This window comes from Chiloscyllium punctatum, chromosome 13 (genome assembly GCF_047496795.1).
Source record: "Chiloscyllium punctatum isolate Juve2018m chromosome 13, sChiPun1.3, whole genome shotgun sequence".
Lineage (NCBI taxonomy): Eukaryota > Metazoa > Chordata > Chondrichthyes > Orectolobiformes > Hemiscylliidae > Chiloscyllium > Chiloscyllium punctatum.
In genome coordinates, this window is record NC_092751.1 from 77610082 (window position 1) to 77628327 (window position 18246).

Consider the following 18246-nt stretch of genomic DNA (forward strand, 5'->3'; position numbering starts at 1 on the left):
AACACCCTTTATGAACATTTTCGTTGCAGATTATTTTCAACTTGTCTTCGTAGATTTACAAAGTGGGAAAAGGCCATTCCGCCTGATCAGAGAGCGATCTATTCCAGTCGCAGTTTCCAACTTTGGCCCAAAGTGTCGTGTGTTCTAATGTTCCCAGGGCAAATGTCAATGACTTTATCCTGTGTTCTTAAATGGCACAGATGTATGACACTTCCACAACGACTTGTCACTCTTTTGAGGAACTCATGCTCATTTTCACCCACAAAGGCACCCCCAAACCGACAGAGGTCTCCGTTGTGGTGAGCTGGAATTTGAAATGGACAATAAGACAAATGCAAGTTTTAAATGCGGAAGCACAGAAGCGACGTCCCGGCAGGGCTTTGCAGGGGAGCGTCAACGAGGGGCACGGTTAAAGTGAGACATTCCCCACGAGCCAGGTAGGACTCGAACCTACAATCTTCTGATCCGAAGTCAGACGCGTTATCCATTACGCTACTGGCCCAATAGACGCGCACAGCCACGGCAGAATGTCGATATGTAATGCCATGGACTTTCACGGAATCAGAATTAAAAAGGTGAACAAGCAGCGAAGATAATCACCAACACTGCTTCACTTCGAAGTTTCCAATTTGTGAAGCAGTGCCTTTCACTGGCAAAGGAGAAACATTTGTCCAGAGCTGCCTGCTTCAGGGTCGCCTCCTTCTCTGCTGGAAGTGCCCATCGTTTTATTCACATTCACGACGCGATTTCATGATCTACTCCAGTGAAAACGTGTCATGGTGTCGTCTAAGCAAGACCCTGGCGAAACTCAGCGAGAGACATCTGCTCATTTCGAGCTCAGGATGTGGAATTAGACGAGCTGCGTGACACCTTTTATTGGCGCCGCCACTTCACTGCAAATTAGCGGCTCAAAACGAGCCGTTGTTAGCATCAGCTTGATTTGTACCTTCCTGCAGTGCATTTGCTAAACAACATCAGATAGATCCCATCCGGCCCAGCTGACTTATCTATTTTCACACTCTGCAGTATTTCTAATATCTCTTCCTTGTGAACCTCAATCTCTTCTAGTCTAGACGCAAGTATCTCTGTATCTTCCTCGCCAACATTTTCATTATCTATAGCGAACTCTGTCGAAAAATATTTATTTAGTGCTTCCTCTATCTCCACTGACTCCACACACGACTTCCCACTATTATCCTTGATTGTCCCAGATTTAACTCTCGTCATTCTTTTATTCCTGACATACCTATGGAAAGCCTTAGCGTTAACCCTGATCCTATCTGCCAACAACTTCTCATGTCTCCTCCTGGCTCTTCCCAGCTCTCTTTTTAGGTCTTTCCTGAGATCGTTGGAAACCTCGAGCGCTCTAACTGAGTTTTCACGTTTTGTCCTAACATAAGACTTCTTGTTCTTCTTGACCAGGGATTCCACCTTCCTTAGTAAACCACGGCTCACGCGTTCTATATCTTCCTCCCTGCCTGGCAGGTACATACTTATCGAGGACACACAGGAGCTTTTCCTTGAATAAGCTTCACATTTTTAATGTGCTCACCCCCTACAGTTTCCTACCCAACTCTGCGCTTCCTAAATCTTACCTCATTGCATCGTGATTTCCCTTCCACCAGCTGAAACTCTTGCTCCGTGGAGTACACCTATCCCTTTCCATCACGAAAGTAAACCTGAGAGAATTGTGATCGCTGTCTCCACAGTGCTCACCTACTTCCAAATCTAAAACCTGGCCAGGCTCGTTACCCAGTACTAAATCGAAAGTGGCTTCTTCCCTTGAAGGCATGTCTACATACTGTGTCAGGAATCCCTCCCGCACACACTGGACAAAAACTGACCCATCTATCGTACTCGTACTGTCGTGATCTCAGTCAATATTTGGATATTGTCTTGAGTGTTCCAGAGTTTTTCATTGTCCCACCGTCCAGATGAAGTTTGTATTGCTCACGTACGGGAGCGATAATTCTTTCAATGTCTCAGATCAATTCCTGTGCCGAGAACATCAGAGTCAATGTCCCTTCCTCTACTCGGACTGACAATTTACACTTCTTCAATCTCCTGTGATTCCATTTCCCAAAGAGTTTCTCAAGATTTCCAAAGCTGGAGCCTAAATTATATGGTTTGCTTCCTAAACATTTTTCCAACTGCCAACTGACAATATGTTCACAGTATCTCTTCACAATCCTCTGGCTTTTCCATGTCCAGGGATGAGAAGTCCCATTTGGTGGAGAGAGTTCCTAGGCTGGTGAGTTTCACTTTGGAACAAAGATGGTTAAGTGGCAATTTCCTGCGGTTGTTCGTAATGATGGGAGACGGAGCGGTGGGGAATGAGCACTCTGACGAGCAAGAGGAAGTGTTGCCAATGACCAGACTCAGAGAACAGAGGACAAGGGATTAAAGGAATCTAATGAAAAGCAGCACTTCTGCTCAGGGCGTTCAATAACAACTGCAGAAACCCGATGTGTCGAGCAGTGTATCTGGAAAGAGAAACAGAGATAATGTTTTAAATGTGGAGCATTTCTGATGAAGAACTCGAGTTTCTCAAGTCTAATCAAATTACAGGCCTGGTTTGCAAAACGGGCTTTCTGAACTTTGAATTGTTCCAGCAGCAAAGCACGGAAAACAGAGTCAGCAGGATTCGAATCTACGTGGGGAGACCCCAATGGATTTCTAATCCATCGCCTTAACCACTCGGCCATGACTACAGACGGCACTGCGTCCTGAGCACTGACCAAATCAGCCGTGATCTCATTGAAAGCTGCCGCTGACTTGAGTGAAATGTTTCCATCTCCATTCATACTTTTGCTGTCATTTGTAAGGTGCGAGACACCAATGTCAAAGAAGAAAAGCACAAAGTTAGGAAAAGATATTTGCAGCAAAATTGAGTCAAAATTATTTATTGAAAGGAAAATCACACTTGGCAATTTGCTCGATCTCTTTGCGAACATGACCAGCAGAGGTAATCAAGGGAGCTATTGATCTGAGTATTCTTGGACATGAAACAAACAAAGGTTAGTGACATATTCATTTCTTTATTTAGCGAACGAAATGGTCTTTCCTGATGGTTACAATGAAAGAGATGGTTCCCAATAAAAGACAGAGATTAAGTCGCTTGTAGATATACTTCAATGTGATACGATTCACTTTCAGCCCCTAATTACCCCAGAGATGGAGGGGGTGAGTTACTTTTCTTCACTCTTCAATTCCACAGCATGGAGGTACAGATATGAAACCGCCAGAGATGGAGTTCTTGAATTGGGAACCAGCGACACTGAAGGAACTCGGCAGGAGTGAGGACTGCAGATGCTGGAAACCTGATTTTAGATCAGAAAATGCTGGAAAAGCACAGCAGCATCCGAGGAGCAGGAAAGTCGATGTTTCTGTTGCCAGTCTTTCTGCGTTCCGCAAACAATTTTCGTTTTAGGCTCAGATTTCCAGCAACTGCAGCTATTTGTATTATGTTAACATTCATAATGTTTTGGACAAAACCAATGAGCTGCTAGCATCGGAAAATCGGCAGAAGTACTGGTACACCGATATGTTAGCTGAACAATACAACCATTCCATGAGCGGGAATACGATCCTGCCACGGTGCTGAGAGTACCGAATCTTCACAAGTAAATAACAAGACAAGGCGATAGATACTATCGTATTTAGTGTAAATAAAACACCCTTTATGAACATTTTCGTTGCAGATTATTTTCAACTTGTCTTCGTAGATTTACAAAGTGGGAAAAGGCCATTCCGCCTGATCAGAGAGCCATCTATTCCAGTCGCAGTTTCCAACTTTGGCCCAAAGTGTCGTGTGTTCTAATGTTCCCAGGGCAAATGTCAATGACTTTATCCTGTGTTCTTAAATGGCACAGATGTATGACACTTCCACAACGACTTGTCACTCTTTTGAGGAACTCATGCTCATTTTCACCCACAAAGGCACCCCCAAACCGACAGAGGTCTCCGTTGTGGTGAGCTGGAATTTGAAATGGACAATAAGACAAATGCAAGTTTTAAATGCGGAAGCACAGAAGCGACGTCCCGGCAGGGCTTTGCAGGGGAGCGTCAACGAGGGGCACGGTTAAAGTGAGACATTCCCCACGAGCCAGGTAGGACTCGAACCTACAATCTTCTGATCCGAAGTCAGACGCGTTATCCATTACGCTACTGGCCCAATAGACACGCACAGCCACGGCAGAATGTCGATATGTAATGCCATGGACTTTCACGGAATCAGAATTAAAAAGGTGAACAAGCAGCGAAGATAATCACCAACACTGCTTCACTTCGAAGTTTCCAATTTGTGAAGCAGTGCCTTTCACTGGCAAAGGAGAAACATTTGTCCAGAGCTGCCTGCTTCAGGGTCGCCTCCTTCTCTGCTGGAAGTGCCCATCGTTTTATTCACATTCACGACGCGATTTCATGATCTACTCCAGTGAAAACGTGTCATGGTGTCGTCTAAGCAAGACCCTGGCGAAACTCAGCGAGAGACATCTGCTCATTTCGAGCTCAGGATGTGGAATTAGACGAGCTGCGTGACACCTTTTATTGGCGCCGCCACTTCACTGCAAATTAGCGGCTCAAAACGAGCCGTTGTTAGCATCAGCTTGATTTGTACCTTCCTGCAGTGCATTTGCTAAACAACATCAGATAGATCCCATCCGGCCCAGCTGACTTATCTATTTTCACACTCTGCAGTATTTCTAATATCTCTTCCTTGTGAACCTCAATCTCTTCTAGTCTAGACGCAAGTATCTCTGTATCTTCCTCGCCAACATTTTCATTATCTATAGCGAACTCTGTCGAAAAATATTTATTTAGTGCTTCCTCTATCTCCACTGACTCCACACACGACTTCCCACTATTATCCTTGATTGTCCCAGATTTAACTCTCGTCATTCTTTTATTCCTGACATACCTATGGAAAGCCTTAGCGTTAACCCTGATCCTATCTGCCAACAACTTCTCATGTCTCCTCCTGGCTCTTCCCAGCTCTCTTTTTAGGTCTTTCCTGAGATCGTTGGAAACCTCGAGCGCTCTAACTGAGTTTTCACGTTTTGTCCTAACATAAGACTTCTTGTTCTTCTTGACCAGGGATTCCACCTTCCTTAGTAAACCACGGCTCACGCGTTCTATATCTTCCTCCCTGCCTGGCAGGTACATACTTATCGAGGACACACAAGAGCTTTTCCTTGAATAAGCTTCACATTTTTAATGTGCTCACCCCCTACAGTTTCCTACCCAACTCTGCGCTTCCTAAATCTTACCTCATTGCATCGTGATTTCCCTTCCACCAGCTGAAACTCTTGCTCCGTGGAGTACACCTATCCCTTTCCATCACGAAAGTAAACCTGAGAGAATTGTGATCGCTGTCTCCACAGTGCTCACCTACTTCCAAATCTAAAACCTGGCCAGGCTCGTTACCCAGTACTAAATCGAAAGTGGCTTCTTCCCTTGAAGGCATGTCTACATACTGTGTCAGGAATCCCTCCCGCACACACTGGACAAAAACTGACCCATCTATCGTACTCGTACTGTCGTGATCTCAGTCAATATTTGGATATTGTCTTGAGTGTTCCAGAGTTTTTCATTGTCCCACCGTCCAGATGAAGTTTGTATTGCTCACGTACGGGAGCGATAATTCTTTCAATGTCTCAGATCAATTCCTGTGCCGAGAACATCAGAGTCAATGTCCCTTCCTCTACTCGGACTGACAATTTACACTTCTTCAATCTCCTGTGATTCCATTTCCCAAAGAGTTTCTCAAGATTTCCAAAGCTGGAGCCTAAATTATATGGTTTGCTTCCTAAACATTTTTCCAACTGCCAACTGACAATATGTTCACAGTATCTCTTCACAATCCTCTGGCTTTTCCATGTCCAGGGATGAGAAGTCCCATTTGGTGGAGAGAGTTCCTAGGCTGGTGAGTTTCACTTTGGAACAAAGATGGTTAAGTGGCAATTTCCTGCGGTTGTTTGTAATGATGGGAGACGGAGCGGTGGGGAATGAGCACTCTGACGAGCAAGAGGAAGTGTTGCCAATGACCAGAGTCAGAGAACAGAGGACAAGGGATTAAAGGAATCTAATGAAAAGCAGCACTTCTGCTCAGGGCGTTCAATAACAACTGCAGAAACCCGATGTGTCGAGCAGTGTATCTGGAAAGAGAAACAGAGATAATGTTTTAAATGTGGAGCATTTCTGATGAAGAACTCGAGTTTCTCAAGTCTAATCAAATTACAGGCCTGGTTTGCAAAACGGGCATTCTGAACTTTGAATTGTTCCAGCAGCAAAGCACGAAAAACATAGTCAGCAGGATTCGAATCTACGTGGGGAGACACCAATGGACTTCTAATCCATCACCTTAACCACTCGGCCATGACTACAGACGGCACTGCGTCCTGAGCACTGACCAAATCAGCCGTGATCTCATTGAAAGCTGCCGCTGACTTGAGTGAAATGTTTCCATCTCCATTCATACCTTTGCTGTCATTTGTAAGGTGCGAGACACCAATGTCAAAGAAGAAAAGCACAAAGTTAGGAAAAGATATTTGCAGCAAAATTGAGTCAAAATTATTTATTGAAAGGAAAATCACACTTGGCAATTTGCTCGATCTCTTTGCGAACATGACCAGCAGAGGTAATCAAGGGAGCTATTGATCTGAGTATTCTTGGACATGAAACAAACAAAGGTTAGTGACATATTCATTTCTTTATTTAGCGAACGAAATGGTCTTTCCTGATGGTTACAATGAAAGAGATGGTTCCCAATAAAAGACAGAGATTAAGTCGCTTGTAGATATACTTCAATGTGATACGATTCACTTTCAGCCCCTAATTACCCCAGAGATGGAGGGGGTGAGTTACTTTTCTTCACTCTTCAATTCCACAGCATGGAGGTACAGATATGAAACCGCCAGAGATGGAGTTCTTGAATTGGGAACCAGCGACACTGAAGGAACTCGGCAGGAGTGAGGACTGCAGATGCTGGAAACCTGATTTTAGATCAGAAAATGCTGGAAAAGCACAGCAGCATCCGAGGAGCAGGAAAGTCGATGTTTCTGTTGCCAGTCTTTCTGCGTTCCGCAAACAATTTTCGTTTTAGGCTCAGATTTCCAGCAACTGCAGCTATTTGTATTATGTTAACATTCATAATGTTTTGGACAAAACCAATGACCTGCTAGCATCGGAAAATCGGCAGAAGTACTGGTACACCGATATGTTAGCTGAACAATACAACCATTCCATGAGCGGGAATACGATCCGGGCCACGGTGCTGAGAGTACCGAATCTTCACAAGTAAATAACAAGACAAGGCGATAGATACTATCGTATTTAGTGTAAATAAAACACCCTTTATGAACATTTTCGTTGCAGATTATTTTCAACTTGTCTTCGTAGATTTACAAAGTGGGAAAAGGCCTTTCCGCCTGATCAGAGAGCCATCTATTCCAGTCGCAGTTTCCAACTTTGGCCCAAAGTGTCGTGTGTTCTAATGTTCCCAGGGCAAATGTCAATGACTTTATCCTGTGTTCTTAAATGGCACAGATGTATGACACTTCCACAACGACTTGTCACTCTTTTGAGGAACTCATGCTCATTTTCACCCACAAAGGCACCCCCAAACCGACAGAGGTCTCCGTTGTGGTGAGCTGGAATTTGAAATGGACAATAAGACAAATGCAAGTTTTAAATGCGGAAGCACAGAAGCGACGTCCCGGCAGGGCTTTGCAGGGGAGCGTCAACGAGGGGCACGGTTAAAGTGAGACATTCCCCACGAGCCAGGTAGGACTCGAACCTACAATCTTCTGATCCGAAGTCAGACGCGTTATCCATTACGCTACTGGCCCAATAGACGCGCACAGCCACGGCAGAATGTCGATATGTAATGCCATGGACTTTCACGGAATCAGAATTAAAAAGGTGAACAAGCAGCGAAGATAATCACCAACACTGCTTCACTTCGAAGTTTCCAATTTGTGAAGCAGTGCCTTTCACTGGCAAAGGAGAAACATTTGTCCAGAGCTGCCTGCTTCAGGGTCGCCTCCTTCTCTGCTGGAAGTGCCCATCGTTTTATTCACATTCACGACGCGATTTCATGATCTACTCCAGTGAAAACGTGTCATGGTGTCGTCTAAGCAAGACCCTGGCGAAACTCAGCGAGAGACATCTGCTCATTTCGAGCTCAGGATGTGGAATTAGACGAGCTGCGTGACACCTTTTATTGGCGCCGCCACTTCACTGCAAATTAGCGGCTCAAAACGAGCCGTTGTTAGCATCAGCTTGATTTGTACCTTCCTGCAGTGCATTTGCTAAACAACATCAGATAGATCCCATCCGGCCCAGCTGACTTATCTATTTTCACACTCTGCAGTATTTCTAATATCTCTTCCTTGTGAACCTCAATCTCTTCTAGTCTAGACGCAAGTATCTCTGTATCTTCCTCGCCAACATTTTCATTATCTATAGCGAACTCTGTCGAAAAATATTTATTTAGTGCTTCCTCTATCTCCACTGACTCCACACACGACTTCCCACTATTATCCTTGATTGTCCCAGATTTAACTCTCGTCATTCTTTTATTCCTGACATACCTATGGAAAGCCTTAGCGTTAACCCTGATCCTATCTGCCAACAACTTCTCATGTCTCCTCCTGGCTCTTCCCAGCTCTCTTTTTAGGTCTTTCCTGAGATCGTTGGAAACCTCGAGCGCTCTAACTGAGTTTTCACGTTTTGTCCTAACATAAGACTTCTTGTTCTTCTTGACCAGGGATTCCACCTTCCTTAGTAAACCACGGCTCACGCGTTCTATATCTTCCTCCCTGCCTGGCAGGTACATACTTATCGAGGACACACAAGAGCTTTTCCTTGAATAAGCTTCACATTTTTAATGTGCTCACCCCCTACAGTTTCCTACCCAACTCTGCGCTTCCTAAATCTTACCTCATTGCATCGTGATTTCCCTTCCACCAGCTGAAACTCTTGCTCCGTGGAGTACACCTATCCCTTTCCATCACGAAAGTAAACCTGAGAGAATTGTGATCGCTGTCTCCACAGTGCTCACCTACTTCCAAATCTAAAACCTGGCCAGGCTCGTTACCCAGTACTAAATCGAAAGTGGCTTCTTCCCTTGAAGGCATGTCTACATACTGTGTCAGGAATCCCTCCCGCACACACTGGACAAAAACTGACCCATCTATCGTACTCGTACTGTCGTGATCTCAGTCAATATTTGGATATTGTCTTGAGTGTTCCAGAGTTTTTCATTGTCCCACCGTCCAGATGAAGTTTGTATTGCTCACGTACGGGAGCGATAATTCTTTCAATGTCTCAGATCAATTCCTGTGCCGAGAACATCAGAGTCAATGTCCCTTCCTCTACTCGGACTGACAATTTACACTTCTTCAATCTCCTGTGATTCCATTTCCCAAAGAGTTTCTCAAGATTTCCAAAGCTGGAGCCTAAATTATATGGTTTGCTTCCTAAACATTTTTCCAACTGCCAACTGACAATATGTTCACAGTATCTCTTCACAATCCTCTGGCTTTTCCATGTCCAGGGATGAGAAGTCCCATTTGGTGGAGAGAGTTCCTAGGCTGGTGAGTTTCACTTTGGAACAAAGATGGTTAAGTGGCAATTTCCTGCGGTTGTTTGTAATGATGGGAGACGGAGCGGTGGGGAATGAGCACTCTGACGAGCAAGAGGAAGTGTTGCCAATGACCAGAGTCAGAGAACAGAGGACAAGGGATTAAAGGAATCTAATGAAAAGCAGCACTTCTGCTCAGGGCGTTCAATAACAACTGCAGAAACCCGATGTGTCGAGCAGTGTATCTGGAAAGAGAAACAGAGATAATGTTTTAAATGTGGAGCATTTCTGATGAAGAACTCGAGTTTCTCAAGTCTAATCAAATTACAGGCCTGGTTTGCAAAACGGGCATTCTGAACTTTGAATTGTTCCAGCAGCAAAGCACGGAAAACATAGTCAGCAGGATTCGAATCTACGTGGGGAGACACCAATGGATTTCTAATCCATCACCTTAACCACTCGGCCATGACTACAGACGGCACTGCGTCCTGAGCACTGACCAAATCAGCCGTGATCTCATTGAAAGCTGCCGCTGACTTGAGTGAAATGTTTCCATCTCCATTCATACCTTTGCTGTCATTTGTAAGGTGCGAGACACCAATGTCAAAGAAGAAAAGCACAAAGTTAGGAAAAGATATTTGCAGCAAAATTGAGTCAAAATTATTTATTGAAAGGAAAATCACACTTGGCAATTTGCTCGATCTCTTTGCGAACATGACCAGCAGAGGTAATCAAGGGAGCTATTGATCTGAGTATTCTTGGACATGAAACAAACAAAGGTTAGTGACATATTCATTTCTTTATTTAGCGAACGAAATGGTCTTTCCTGATGGTTACAATGAAAGAGATGGTTCCCAATAAAAGACAGAGATTAAGTCGCTTGTAGATATACTTCAATGTGATACGATTCACTTTCAGCCCCTAATTACCCCAGAGATGGAGGGGGTGAGTTACTTTTCTTCACTCTTCAATTCCACAGCATGGAGGTACAGATATGAAACCGCCAGAGATGGAGTTCTTGAATTGGGAACCAGCGACACTGAAGGAACTCGGCAGGAGTGAGGACTGCAGATGCTGGAAACCTGATTTTAGATCAGAAAATGCTGGAAAAGCACAGCAGCATCCGAGGAGCAGGAAAGTCGATGTTTCTGTTGCCAGTCTTTCTGCGTTCCGCAAACAATTTTCGTTTTAGGCTCAGATTTCCAGCAACTGCAGCTATTTGTATTATGTTAACATTCATAATGTTTTGGACAAAACCAATGACCTGCTAGCATCGGAAAATCGGCAGAAGTACTGGTACACCGATATGTTAGCTGAACAATACAACCATTCCATGAGCGGGAATACGATCCGGGCCACGGTGCTGAGAGTACCGAATCTTCACAAGTAAATAACAAGACAAGGCGATAGATACTATCGTATTTAGTGTAAATAAAACACCCTTTATGAACATTTTCGTTGCAGATTATTTTCAACTTGTCTTCGTAGATTTACAAAGTGGGAAAAGGCCTTTCCGCCTGATCAGAGAGCCATCTATTCCAGTCGCAGTTTCCAACTTTGGCCCAAAGTGTCGTGTGTTCTAATGTTCCCAGGGCAAATGTCAATGACTTTATCCTGTGTTCTTAAATGGCACAGATGTATGACACTTCCACAACGACTTGTCACTCTTTTGAGGAACTCATGCTCATTTTCACCCACAAAGGCACCCCCAAACCGACAGAGGTCTCCGTTGTGGTGAGCTGGAATTTGAAATGGACAATAAGACAAATGCAAGTTTTAAATGCGGAAGCACAGAAGCGACGTCCCGGCAGGGCTTTGCAGGGGAGCGTCAACGAGGGGCACGGTTAAAGTGAGACATTCCCCACGAGCCAGGTAGGACTCGAACCTACAATCTTCTGATCCGAAGTCAGACGCGTTATCCATTACGCTACTGGCCCAATAGACGCGCACAGCCACGGCAGAATGTCGATATGTAATGCCATGGACTTTCACGGAATCAGAATTAAAAAGGTGAACAAGCAGCGAAGATAATCACCAACACTGCTTCACTTCGAAGTTTCCAATTTGTGAAGCAGTGCCTTTCACTGGCAAAGGAGAAACATTTGTCCAGAGCTGCCTGCTTCAGGGTCGCCTCCTTCTCTGCTGGAAGTGCCCATCGTTTTATTCACATTCACGACGCGATTTCATGATCTACTCCAGTGAAAACGTGTCATGGTGTCGTCTAAGCAAGACCCTGGCGAAACTCAGCGAGAGACATCTGCTCATTTCGAGCTCAGGATGTGGAATTAGACGAGCTGCGTGACACCTTTTATTGGCGCCGCCACTTCACTGCAAATTAGCGGCTCAAAACGAGCCGTTGTTAGCATCAGCTTGATTTGTACCTTCCTGCAGTGCATTTGCTAAACAACATCAGATAGATCCCATCCGGCCCAGCTGACTTATCTATTTTCACACTCTGCAGTATTTCTAATATCTCTTCCTTGTGAACCTCAATCTCTTCTAGTCTAGACGCAAGTATCTCTGTATCTTCCTCGCCAACATTTTCATTATCTATAGCGAACTCTGTCGAAAAATATTTATTTAGTGCTTCCTCTATCTCCACTGACTCCACACACGACTTCCCACTATTATCCTTGATTGTCCCAGATTTAACTCTCCGTCATTCTTTTATTCCTGACATACCTATGGAAAGCCTTAGCGTTAACCCTGATCCTATCTGCCAACAACTTCTCATGTCTCCTCCTGGCTCTTCCCAGCTCTCTTTTTAGGTCTTTCCTGAGATCGTTGGAAACCTCGAGCGCTCTAACTGAGTTTTCACGTTTTGTCCTAACATAAGACTTCTTGTTCTTCTTGACCAGGGATTCCACCTTCCTTAGTAAACCACGGCTCACGCGTTCTATATCTTCCTCCCTGCCTGGCAGGTACATACTTATCGAGGACACACAGGAGCTTTTCCTTGAATAAGCTTCACATTTTTAATGTGCTCACCCCCTACAGTTTCCTACCCAACTCTGCGCTTCCTAAATCTTACCTCATTGCATCGTGATTTCCCTTCCACCAGCTGAAACTCTTGCTCCGTGGAGTACACCTATCCCTTTCCATCACGAAAGTAAACCTGAGAGAATTGTGATCGCTGTCTCCACAGTGCTCACCTACTTCCAAATCTAAAACCTGGCCAGGCTCGTTACCCAGTACTAAATCGAAAGTGGCTTCTTCCCTTGAAGGCATGTCTACATACTGTGTCAGGAATCCCTCCCGCACACACTGGACAAAAACTGACCCATCTATCGTACTCGTACTGTCGTGATCTCAGTCAATATTTGGATATTGTCTTGAGTGTTCCAGAGTTTTACATTGTCCCACCGTCCAGATGAAGTTTGTATTGCTCACGTACGGGAGCGATAATTCTTTCAATGTCTCAGATCAATTCCTGTGCCGAGAACATCAGAGTCAATGTCCCTTCCTCTACTCGGACTGACAATTTACACTTCTTCAATCTCCTGTGATTCCATTTCCCAAAGAGTTTCTCAAGATTTCCAAAGCTGGAGCCTAAATTATATGGTTTGCTTCCTAAACATTTTTCCAACTGCCAACTGACAATATGTTCACAGTATCTCTTCACAATCCTCTGGCTTTTCCATGTCCAGGGATGAGAAGTCCCATTTGGTGGAGAGAGTTCCTAGGCTGGTGAGTTTCACTTTGGAACAAAGATGGTTAAGTGGCAATTTCCTGCGGTTGTTCGTAATGATGGGAGACGGAGCGGTGGGGAATGAGCACTCTGACGAGCAAGAGGAAGTGTTGCCAATGACCAGAGTCAGAGAACAGAGGACAAGGGATTAAAGGAATCTAATGAAAAGCAGCACTTCTGCTCAGGGCGTTCAATAACAACTGCAGAAACCCGATGTGTCGAGCAGTGTATCTGGAAAGAGAAACAGAGATAATGTTTTAAATGTGGAGCATTTCTGATGAAGAACTCGAGTTTCTCAAGTCTAATCAAATTACAGGCCTGGTTTGCAAAACGGGCTTTCTGAACTTTGAATTGTTCCAGCAGCAAAGCACGGAAAACGTAGTCAGCAGGATTCGAATCTACGTGGGGAGACCCCAATGGATTTCTAATCCATCGCCTTAACCACTCGGCCATGACTACAGACGGCACGGCGTCCTGAGCACTGACCAAATCAGCCGTGATCTCATTGAAAGCTGCCGCTGACTTGAGTGAAATGTTTCCATCTCCATTCATACCTTTGCTGTCATTTGTAAGGTGCGAGACACCAATGTCAAAGAAGAAAAGCACAAAGTTAGGAAAAGATATTTGCAGCAAAATTGAGTCAAAATTATTTATTGAAAGGAAAATCACACTTGGCAATTTGCTCGATCTCTTTGCGAACATGACCAGCAGAGGTAATCAAGGGAGCTATTGATCTGAGTATTCTTGGACATGAAACAAACAAAGGTTAGTGACATATTCATTTCTTTATTTAGCGAACGAAATGGTCTTTCCTGATGGTTACAATGAAAGAGATGGTTCCCAATAAAAGACAGAGATTAAGTCGCTTGTAGATATACTTCAATGTGATACGATTCACTTTCAGCCCCTAATTACCCCAGAGATGGAGGGGGTGAGTTACTTTTCTTCACTCTTCAATTCCACAGCATGGAGGTACAGATATGAAACCGCCAGAGATGGAGTTCTTGAATTGGGAACCAGCGACACTGAAGGAACTCGGCAGGAGTGAGGACTGCAGATGCTGGAAACCTGATTTTAGATCAGAAAATGCTGGAAAAGCACAGCAGCATCCGAGGAGCAGGAAAGTCGATGTTTCTGTTGCCAGTCTTTCTGCGTTCCGCAAACAATTTTCGTTTTAGGCTCAGATTTCCAGCAACTGCAGCTATTTGTATTATGTTAACATTCATAATGTTTTGGACAAAACCAATGAGCTGCTAGCATCGGAAAATCGGCAGAAGTACTGGTACACCGATATGTTAGCTGAACAATACAACCATTCCATGAGCGGGAATACGATCCTGCCACGGTGCTGAGAGTACCGAATCTTCACAAGTAAATAACAAGACAAGGCGATAGATACTATCGTATTTAGTGTAAATAAAACACCCTTTATGAACATTTTCGTTGCAGATTATTTTCAACTTGTCTTCGTAGATTTACAAAGTGGGAAAAGGCCATTCCGCCTGATCAGAGAGCCATCTATTCCAGTCGCAGTTTCCAACTTTGGCCCAAAGTGTCGTGTGTTCTAATGTTCCCAGGGCAAATGTCAATGACTTTATCCTGTGTTCTTAAATGGCACAGATGTATGACACTTCCACAACGACTTGTCACTCTTTTGAGGAACTCATGCTCATTTTCACCCACAAAGGCACCCCCAAACCGACAGAGGTCTCCGTTGTGGTGAGCTGGAATTTGAAATGGACAATAAGACAAATGCAAGTTTTAAATGCGGAAGCACAGAAGCGACGTCCCGGCAGGGCTTTGCAGGGGAGCGTCAACGAGGGGCACGGTTAAAGTGAGACATTCCCCACGAGCCAGGTAGGACTCGAACCTACAATCTTCTGATCCGAAGTCAGACGCGTTATCCATTACGCTACTGGCCCAATAGACGCGCACAGCCACGGCAGAATGTCGATATGTAATGCCATGGACTTTCACGGAATCAGAATTAAAAAGGTGAACAAGCAGCGAAGATAATCACCAACACTGCTTCACTTCGAAGTTTCCAATTTGTGAAGCAGTGCCTTTCACTGGCAAAGGAGAAACATTTGTCCAGAGCTGCCTGCTTCAGGGTCGCCTCCTTCTCTGCTGGAAGTGCCCATCGTTTTATTCACATTCACGACGCGATTTCATGATCTACTCCAGTGAAAACGTGTCATGGTGTCGTCTAAGCAAGACCCTGGCGAAACTCAGCGAGAGACATCTGCTCATTTCGAGCTCAGGATGTGGAATTAGACGAGCTGCGTGACACCTTTTATTGGCGCCGCCACTTCACTGCAAATTAGCGGCTCAAAACGAGCCGTTGTTAGCATCAGCTTGATTTGTACCTTCCTGCAGTGCATTTGCTAAACAACATCAGATAGATCCCATCCGGCCCAGCTGACTTATCTATTTTCACACTCTGCAGTATTTCTAATATCTCTTCCTTGTGAACCTCAATCTCTTCTAGTCTAGACGCAAGTATCTCTGTATCTTCCTCGCCAACATTTTCATTATCTATAGCGAACTCTGTCGAAAAATATTTATTTAGTGCTTCCTCTATCTCCACTGACTCCACACACGACTTCCCACTATTATCCTTGATTGTCCCAGATTTAACTCTCGTCATTCTTTTATTCCTGACATACCTATGGAAAGCCTTAGCGTTAACCCTGATCCTATCTGCCAACAACTTCTCATGTCTCCTCCTGGCTCTTCCCAGCTCTCTTTTTAGGTCTTTCCTGAGATCGTTGGAAACCTCGAGCGCTCTAACTGAGTTTTCACGTTTTGTCCTAACATAAGACTTCTTGTTCTTCTTGACCAGGGATTCCACCTTCCTTAGTAAACCACGGCTCACGCGTTCTATATCTTCCTCCCTGCCTGGCAGGTACATACTTATCGAGGACACACAAGAGCTTTTCCTTGAATAAGCTTCACATTTTTAATGTGCTCACCCCCTACAGTTTCCTACCCAACTCTGCGCTTCCTAAATCTTACCTCATTGCATCGTGATTTCCCTTCCACCAGCTGAAACTCTTGCTCCGTGGAGTACACCTATCCCTTTCCATCACGAAAGTAAACCTGAGAGAATTGTGATCGCTGTCTCCACAGTGCTCACCTACTTCCAAATCTAAAACCTGGCCAGGCTCGTTACCCAGTACTAAATCGAAAGTGGCTTCTTCCCTTGAAGGCATGTCTACATACTGTGTCAGGAATCCCTCCCGCACACACTGGACAAAAACTGACCCATCTATCGTACTCGTACTGTCGTGATCTCAGTCAATATTTGGATATTGTCTTGAGTGTTCCAGAGTTTTTCATTGTCCCACCGTCCAGATGAAGTTTGTATTGCTCACGTACGGGAGCGATAATTCTTTCAATGTCTCAGATCAATTCCTGTGCCGAGAACATCAGAGTCAATGTCCCTTCCTCTACTCGGACTGACAATTTACACTTCTTCAATCTCCTGTGATTCCATTTCCCAAAGAGTTTCTCAAGATTTCCAAAGCTGGAGCCTAAATTATATGGTTTGCTTCCTAAACATTTTTCCAACTGCCAACTGACAATATGTTCACAGTATCTCTTCACAATCCTCTGGCTTTTCCATGTCCAGGGATGAGAAGTCCCATTTGGTGGAGAGAGTTCCTAGGCTGGTGAGTTTCACTTTGGAACAAAGATGGTTAAGTGGCAATTTCCTGCGGTTGTTTGTAATGATGGGAGACGGAGCGGTGGGGAATGAGCACTCTGACGAGCAAGAGGAAGTGTTGCCAATGACCAGAGTCAGAGAACAGAGGACAAGGGATTAAAGGAATCTAATGAAAAGCAGCACTTCTGCTCAGGGCGTTCAATAACAACTGCAGAAACCCGATGTGTCGAGCAGTGTATCTGGAAAGAGAAACAGAGATAATGTTTTAAATGTGGAGCATTTCTGATGAAGAACTCGAGTTTCTCAAGTCTAATCAAATTACAGGCCTGGTTTGCAAAACGGGCATTCTGAACTTTGAATTGTTCCAGCAGCAAAGCACGAAAAACATAGTCAGCAGGATTCGAATCTACGTGGGGAGACACCAATGGATTTCTAATCCATCACCTTAACCACTCGGCCATGACTACAGACGGCACTGCGTCCTGAGCACTGACCAAATCAGCCGTGATCTCATTGAAAGCTGCCGCTGACTTGAGTGAAATGTTTCCATCTCCATTCATACCTTTGCTGTCATTTGTAAGGTGCGAGACACCAATGTCAAAGAAGAAAAGCACAAAGTTAGGAAAAGATATTTGCAGCAAAATTGAGTCAAAATTATTTATTGAAAGGAAAATCACACTTGGCAATTTGCTCGATCTCTTTGCGAACATGACCAGCAGAGGTAATCAAGGGAGCTATTGATCTGAGTATTCTTGGACATGAAACAAACAAAGGTTAGTGACATATTCATTTCTTTATTTAGCGAACGAAATGGTCTTTCCTGATGGTTACAATGAAAGAGATGGTTCCCAATAAAAGACAGAGATTAAGTCGCTTGTAGATATACTTCAATGTGATACGATTCACTTTCAGCCCCTAATTACCCCAGAGATGGAGGGGGTGAGTTACTTTTCTTCACTCTTCAATTCCACAGCATGGAGGTACAGATATGAAACCGCCAGAGATGGAGTTCTTGAATTGGGAACCAGCGACACTGAAGGAACTCGGCAGGAGTGAGGACTGCAGATGCTGGAAACCTGATTTTAGATCAGAAAATGCTGGAAAAGCACAGCAGCATCCGAGGAGCAGGAAAGTCGATGTTTCTGTTGCCAGTCTTTCTGCGTTCCGCAAACAATTTTCGTTTTAGGCTCAGATTTCCAGCAACTGCAGCTATTTGTATTATGTTAACATTCATAATGTTTTGGACAAAACCAATGACCTGCTAGCATCGGAAAATCGGCAGAAGTACTGGTACACCGATATGTTAGCTGA

At 44.4% G+C, this 18246-nt stretch overlaps 9 non-coding genes across 9 annotated transcripts; all 9 read right to left on the reverse strand.

Moving 5' to 3' along the window:
- Window positions 1–429: 429 nt before the first annotated feature.
- Window positions 430–502, reverse strand: trnar-ucg (transfer RNA arginine (anticodon UCG)). Its single transcript has one exon. It is a non-coding gene; the product is annotated as a tRNA-Arg (tRNA).
- A 2127-nt stretch (window positions 503–2629) lies between these two features.
- Window positions 2630–2711, reverse strand: trnas-aga (transfer RNA serine (anticodon AGA)). Its single transcript has one exon. It is a non-coding gene; the product is annotated as a tRNA-Ser (tRNA).
- Window positions 2712–4101: 1390 nt separating this feature from the next.
- trnar-ucg (transfer RNA arginine (anticodon UCG)) lies at window positions 4102–4174 on the reverse strand. The gene has a single exon. It is a non-coding gene; the product is annotated as a tRNA-Arg (tRNA).
- Window positions 4175–7774: 3600 nt separating this feature from the next.
- Window positions 7775–7847, reverse strand: trnar-ucg (transfer RNA arginine (anticodon UCG)). Its single transcript has one exon. It is a non-coding gene; the product is annotated as a tRNA-Arg (tRNA).
- Window positions 7848–9974: 2127 nt separating this feature from the next.
- Window positions 9975–10056, reverse strand: trnas-aga (transfer RNA serine (anticodon AGA)). The gene has a single exon. It is a non-coding gene; the product is annotated as a tRNA-Ser (tRNA).
- Window positions 10057–11447: 1391 nt separating this feature from the next.
- Window positions 11448–11520, reverse strand: trnar-ucg (transfer RNA arginine (anticodon UCG)). The gene has a single exon. It is a non-coding gene; the product is annotated as a tRNA-Arg (tRNA).
- Window positions 11521–13648: 2128 nt separating this feature from the next.
- Window positions 13649–13730, reverse strand: trnas-aga (transfer RNA serine (anticodon AGA)). The gene has a single exon. It is a non-coding gene; the product is annotated as a tRNA-Ser (tRNA).
- Window positions 13731–15120: 1390 nt separating this feature from the next.
- trnar-ucg (transfer RNA arginine (anticodon UCG)) lies at window positions 15121–15193 on the reverse strand. Its single transcript has one exon. It is a non-coding gene; the product is annotated as a tRNA-Arg (tRNA).
- Window positions 15194–17320: 2127 nt separating this feature from the next.
- On the reverse strand, window positions 17321–17402 carry trnas-aga (transfer RNA serine (anticodon AGA)). The gene has a single exon. It is a non-coding gene; the product is annotated as a tRNA-Ser (tRNA).
- Window positions 17403–18246: the final 844 nt, after the last annotated feature.